Raw genomic sequence first — 7,422 nt, 5'->3', positions numbered from 1 at the left:
CGCCACCGCCCCGCCACCGCAGCCGCCCCGCCGCCCAACCTCGCCGGAGCCGCACGCCGCCGCTGCCGTTCCGCCACTGCCGGTAGCCGCTGCCGCCGCCGTTGGTTTTCTACGGAAAAACCGATCGGTTTTTCTTTAGAACTCGCGGTTTTTTGTAGATTGGTTTATTTTTTATTTTTTTGTTTAGTTATTTAGTGGACGTTCGTCCGTACATTCGTTTTTACGAACGGTTTTCACCGTTTAGCCGCAGACTGCGAACACTCGTTCGTTAGCTTGTTCGTCTGTTTTCTTTAATCGGATTTTTCCGTGATTATTTCTGATCGCGATTTCTGATCCGATTTTCGTTCTAGTTTATCTTTTCGCTCGTTTGTCGGAATCAGGCGATTCAAGCGCCTAGATCTTCATCTCGAGACCCTCTTTCCGTTTAACCAACTTGAACAAGCTTTTGCTACTGTAAAATTTGACCTATATCCAAATTAGTAAACGGATCCTGTTTCTTTCGTCGTTTGAGTTTCGTTGCTCCGTTCGATTTGATTCTTTTTGCAAACCGGAGTTCTTAAGTTGAACTTTCTGGTTAGATCTTCTTATTTGAGTTTTACCCGTGTTTCTTTGTTTGATTGCTTATGTATGCTATTGTTTGTTTGCGATAGAATTCCCGGAGTGCGAAGCGTGTTATTTGGAGTCTCTAGGTTACGCGGATCGTCAGCAAGGCAAGTAACACTTTGATCATACCCCTTTATAACCCAGTTTTTATGCAATAGTTCCAATCCTCAAACATTGCATGGTTAGGATGTTATTAACATGTGGGTTGGGAAGTAGCTGATGAGGTAGAACCTATTGCCCTGTTACATTCAAACCGTTGTGAGTTACTTCTACGTGTTGCTTATATTGCTATGTTATGCTCGTAGACGTGGTTTGGGTGAGTGAAATCCATCACAGATGTGAGATTGTTAATTAATGGTTCAACTTAAGGTGGCAACTTAAATACACATTTGGGTGGATTGAGGCACCTGGAGTACCCAGTGTTGCCTGTATTTTTGGAAATCCCGGAGTACCTGTGTGATCTTCCTATCGACCGCCACCTAGGCTCAAAGGGAACTGAGATGATTCATGTTAGAAACTTCCGTGTGCAGCCACAAGCTATTATGGGCTCTAGCATAGTTGAGTAAGTTACGTGAAGCTCTTGAAGAGGTGGATCAGCAGGTAGTGGGTTGTAGGTTTGGTATGGTCTTCCCGGAGTAGAGAGTTAATGTATCTAAAAGACTGTGTCTTGGTCATCCGTTTCTCAAACAGCATGTAGTGCGGGAAATTCAACGGAGGCGACCGAGTCTTGTGGGGAAAAGTGCGCAAACCTCTGCAGAGTGTACAAACTAATCATGGTTAGCCGTGTCCCCAGTTATGGACATCTTGAGTATCTAGTACTTGGAGTATCTTAAATATCTCATCACTTTTAATTTAATATTGCTGGGTTGATAATTACTTTAATTGGGATTGAGTTGCAGGAACCTTCTCAATGATGTTTCAACTACCATGATAGTTAAATAAAATATATTCCTTTGTTGTAGAGAAAAATTGGCTTTTCGCAAAACTGTAACCATAGAGCTTTCCTCCAGCCAAATATGCATGTAGTGATAGCATTATTCTGTTCATGCTCTACTGTGTTACTTTGCCAGCATATTCCATGTGCTGACCCATTTTCGGGCTGCAACGTATTATGTTGCAGACTTTTCAGACGAGGAGTAAAGTTCGTTAGGTCGTTGCCGTGCAGCTCAGCTATGCCATTGGAGTTGATGGACTTACTTTATCTTCCAAGCCTTCCGCTGCTATCGTATTAGATGGCCTTAAGCCATATTTATTGTAATAAGTTCTCTTTTGAGACATTCTGTAAGTGCATCTAGTGCCACCCCTAGTTGGTTTTGGAGTATTGACGACAAACCTAGTTGAGGGACTAATGTGTTTATGAGAATTGCAGGATAACACAGGTAGAAGTCCCTCATTGATTCGGTTTTCCTACCAGAGATGACCCCTAAAAATGTATGAAGACATTGAAGTCAAAGGTGGTATATGAAGATATTCACATTGAAGACTATGACAAGAGAAGACACCACATGAAGCCTATGGAGCTCGAAGACTTAGATCTTTCATAGTTCTTTTTCTTTTGTGTTGAGTCATAGGAACCACCGTACTGTTAAGTGGGGTCCAAGAGAACCAGTCAGAATGACTGAAGTGATGCCTAATCAAAAACCTATGTCTTCGAGTGAAGACTATGAGAGTGAATCTTGTCCAGAGTCGGACAAGTCAGCTTTGCTTGTAGCCCAAATAAAGTTGTCGTGTGAGTTTGAAATCTGACCGCTGGAACACGTGTCAGTTCCTTAGTGACCCAGGGTCATTTCGGACAAATCAGGTTGGGTTGCCAAGTGGCTATAAATAGCCCACCCCCTACAACCATAAACGGTTGGCTGCTTAGATTGAGAATACGGCTTTTGTCGTTTGAGAGCAACCCACCTCGAAGTCTTTGAGAGAGAATTCCTTGCGAGGATAAATCCCTCACCACCCAGAGCCAAAGAGAATTGGGCATCACTTAAGTCTTCTTGTCTGTGTGATCTGAAGACTTATTACACTTGAGGACTGTGCATCCTCCAGCCGGTTAGGCGTCGCGTTCTGAGCATCCAAGAGACATTGTGGATTGCCGGTGAACGAAGTCTGTGAAGGTTTGGGAGTCTACCTTGAAGACTTACCAGAGTGATTGGGCGAGGTCTGTGTGACCTTAGCTCAAGGGGAATACGGTGAGGACTGGGTGTCCTGAGCTGCGTGTTCAGGACTGGGTGTCCGGGACTGTGTGTCCTAAGGTTTAAATACCTAGCTTCCCTAACCAGACGTACAGTTGTCACAGCAACTGGAACTGGTCCAACAAATCATTGTCTTCAACGAGTCACTGGTTTCATCTTCCCTTCCCTTTACTTACTATTACTACTTGTGAAGACATTGTATGTTTGCACTATCTTTTGTCTTCACTGAGTGACTGCGTGTTCTGTCTGGCTTCACAATATCTTCCTACCTGATCCTTACTATATTGCTGCTATTAGTCATTGTGCTTTCACTCTATTGAATACTTGACTATGGCTTGCCTAGTGTAGTCTACCTTCCGCTACAGGGTATTAGGTTTATTTCTATCATTTGTCTTCATAACTCCCACGTTTTGAAGACTTTCATAAAAATCGCCTATTCACCCCCCTCTAGTCGATATAACGCACTTTCAATTGGTATCAGAGCAAGGTGCTCCCTTGTTCTGTGTGATTCGGTTTAACCACCTGGAGTTTTAGCTATGTCAACTGCAGGGATAATTAAAGTCTCCGCTGCGTGCCCCGTCTTCGATGGAACTGAATATCCCTACTGGAAGAATAAGATGTGCATGCATCTTGAAGCCATTGACGTCGACCTATGGTATGTCATCGAGAACGGCATTCCCAAGGCTGGAGAAGGTGTCACTGCTGCTGATGTCAAGAAATTTGTTCAACTGGACTCGACTGCCAAGAATATCATCTGTGGTCACCTGACCAAAGGACAGTATGGCCGTGTGAGTGCTTTGAAGACATCTAAGCTGGTCTGGGACTGGCTCTCCAAGGTCAATGAAGGCATCTCAACCTAGAGAGATCAGAGAATTAGTGTCCTTCGCAACCTCTTCAACCGCTTCAAGCGAAACGACAATGAGAATGTCCAACACACATTTGACCGACTCACTGACATCACAAATGAGCTTCAAGCCCTTGGCGCTACTGAGATCACCAAACATGAAGTCGTCAAGACACTACTGAGATCACTTGATAGTTCGTTTGACATCCTAGCCCTGATGATTCAAGAACGTCCTGATTTCAAGACACTCGATCCGTCTGACATACTTGAGAGGCTCAACACACATGAGTTTCAGCTTTCTGAGAAAAGAGATATCTACGGTCCAAACTATGGGCGAACTCGTGCCTTGAAGGCAAAAGCTGTCTCCTCATCTGAAGAAGAATCAGATAGCAGTTCTGATGATCCTGAAGACATTGGAAGGGAACTTGCTATGCTTGTCAAGAAGTTCCAAAAATTCACCAAGAAGAAAGGCTTCAGAAAGTCTTCCCGATCAAGCTCAAGGAATGATGAAGCTTCTGCTCATGACTACAAGAAGAAAACATGTCACAAGTGCAAGAAACTTGGCCACTTCATTTCTGAGTGTCCACAGTGGGACAATGAGAACAAAAAGAAGAAGAAGAGCAAGGAATATGACTCTAACGACAAGAAGAAGAAGAAATACTCAAAGTCTTCTTCCAAGTCTTCCTCAAAGTCTTCATCACACAAGAAGAGCTCATCTGGCAAGGCACGTGCGTTTGTTGGCAAGGAAATGGATTCAGAGGAGGAGTCCGCTTCTGAGGAGGCGGAGGTGGAGTCTGAGGAGGAGTCCGATTCAGGCGTCGCAAGTCTGGCTACAGCATACGTTGCCAAGTCCATCTTCAATACTGAAGACAATGACCTCGTCACCGACGCCGATGCAAATGACAAGGACTACTCCGCTTCTACCTACTGCTTCATGGCACGCGGTGCCAAGGTAAACACACACACTACTCACCATCAAACATCTAGTGACGATGACTCTGATTGTGATTCAAGACCCAGCTACAAAACACTTGCTAAAATTGCAACTGAACAATAGAAAGCTATGGAACATATTCAAAAACTGTTAGACAGAAGCGATGATCTGTTAGGTGCTGAAATGACTCGATCTGAATCCTTAATTGAAGACATAAAAAATCTTCACATTAAGTATCAGGAACTTGAAAGTCGTCATGAAACTCTCTCAACAACTCATGAAAAGCTTTCCTATGATTATCTTCAAAGGGAACAAGATCTTGAGAAATTGAGAGCGGTTCATGAAGATCTTCAAAAGGAAAATGAGTCACTTCGCGCCAAACAGATCAGTCCCGCTCAGGAAGGATTTGAACCACCATGTCTTAAATGCATTGAGCGTGATAATGCTACTTCTGTTGCTAAATGTTCTACTGCTACTACTGTTGCAATATCTTTAACTGTTGATGTGGTAACTAACCCCTCTGCTGAGGATACCACTGCTATTGCTGATGAGAATGCTAGGTTGAAGACATTGCTTGAAACAGGGATGTACAAAAGTCTTAAAGGGCATCAGACACTATGTGATGTCCTCAAAAAGCAGATACTGAACCGAAACCCGAGGAAAGAGGGTGTCGGGTTCGTAAGGAAAATGAATGCTGATGGCTCTTACTGGAAACCTGAGCAGTACCCCAAAACCATGTGGGTTGCTGCAAAGGAACCTTCAGCAGACCCATCCAATCTATCTGGCTTCACTTGTGCTAACCCCATTATCATTGATGAATCCTTTGATGCAAACTATATACTGTTTAAGAATCAGAATGGTGAAGTGTTTGCCAGGTACATTGGCACTAACTGCAGGAATGGACTGCCTATGAAGAAGATCTGGGTTCCGAAAAGGTGTCTGGAGAATCTTCCTGTGAATGTCATCATGACACCTCACGTGAAGAAGACAAACCTCAGACCAAAGGCTTCATACGGTCCAAAGGCTTCATACAGACAGAGGACTCACATGAGTCGCACTAACGCAAATGTTTTGCAGGGAAACCATACTCAGTCATATGAATATGAGAGCGGTTCATCAAACCGCCATGTTCATAAGACCAAGAACTATTCTGCTTATTCTTATGAGTACTATTGTCCGCCTGCAAGACTGTTTGCTAGGGCTCCAAAGCCAAAATTCTCAGATGCTGCACTTAGACTTATTGCTTCTCAGCCACCCTTGAAGATGTGGGTGGCTAAGAAAGCTTAACTCTCTTTTGCAGGGAAAGGTCTCCAGCAGAAAACCAAAATCGTCTGACGCCATTGCTGGGGACCTTAAACATCTTGTAGGGCGCAAGATCAAATGCCCGAATGGTCTTACTATGTACTTCATTCCTGAATCGCTTGCTACTCTCCCTATTAGTCCTAATCTAGATCTAAGATTTCATAACCCATTGGTTCGTCAAATGTTTTTGCTTCACAATGCTCTTGGTGAAGCCTATCCCCCTAACTGCACTGTAGGGTATGACACCAACGTCTTCAGAATGGATTATTGACAGTGGGTGTACAAATCACATGACTGGCAAAAGAAGTCTTCTTATGGACTCAACCTTACATCCATCCGACAAGAGCCACATCACATTTGCTGACACTGGTAAAAGTAAGGTATTGGGTCTAGGTAGAGTTGCAATCTCAAGGGATCAACACATGGATAAAGTCATGCTTGTTGAATCCCTTGGCTTCAACTTAATGTCTGTCTCAATGCTTTGCGATTTGAACATGATTGTAATATTTGGAAAATATCGTTGCCTTGTACTAATGGAATCTGACAAGTCTCTAGTTTTTGAAGGGTATCGAAAAGATGATCTGTACGTAGTAGATTTCTCAGCAGGACCATAGCTTGTCGTATGTCTTCTAGCAAAAGCTTCAGAATGTTGGCTCTGGCATCGGAGGCTTGGGCATGCTGGCATGAGGAACCTCCACACCCTGGCAAAGAAGAAGCATGTCATAGGCATCGAGGGCGTCAAGTTCAAGAAAGATCACTTATGCGGTGCCTGTGAAGCAGGGAAGATGACGAGGGCCAAACATGCCTCGAAGACAATCATGACCACTACTCGACCCTTCGAACTGCTTCACATGGATTTTTTCGGTCCCACTCATTACTCAACTCTTACTACTACTGCTTGCCTCTATGGCTTCGTTATTGTTGATGATTATTCAACATACACTTGGGTGCACATAATCCTTTACAAGACGGAAGTGCAGGATGTCTTCAGACGCTTCGCAAATCGAGCTATGAACAATTATGGCGCCAAGATAAAGCACATCAGAAGTGACAATGGCACTGAATTCAAGAACACTGGCCTTGATACATGTAACGCCCCAGATATAATTTCCATATTTGTATCCAACTCTTGCCGTCTCCGGCGCTAAGTTATATTTATTTCTCGGGTTTGGGTCTTTGTCTCCGTGTGTTGTTTTCTTTTTCGTGCATCTCTTATCATGTCATCTCGTGCATTGCATTTGCATACATGTTCATCTCATGCATTCGAGCATTTTCCCCGTTGTCCGTTTTGCATTCCGGCGCTTCGTTCTCCTCCGGTGGTCATTTCTAGTCTTCTTTCGTGTGTGGGGTTTAAACATTTCCGGATTGGACCGAGACTTGCCAAGCGGCCTTGGTTTACTACCGGTAGACCGCCTGTCAAGTTTCGGGTCATTTGGACTTCGTTTGATACTCCAACGGTTAACCGAGGGACCGGAAAGGCCTCGTGTGTGTTGCAGCCCAACACCCCCCAAATTTGGCCCAAAACCCACCAAACTCTGCTCCATGTCCTAGAG

Source organism: Triticum aestivum, chromosome 7A (assembly GCF_018294505.1).
Source record: "Triticum aestivum cultivar Chinese Spring chromosome 7A, IWGSC CS RefSeq v2.1, whole genome shotgun sequence".
Classification (NCBI taxonomy): domain Eukaryota; kingdom Viridiplantae; phylum Streptophyta; class Magnoliopsida; order Poales; family Poaceae; genus Triticum; species Triticum aestivum.
The sequence above is the reverse complement of the archived record's forward strand: the minus strand, read 5'-3'. Positions refer to the sequence as shown.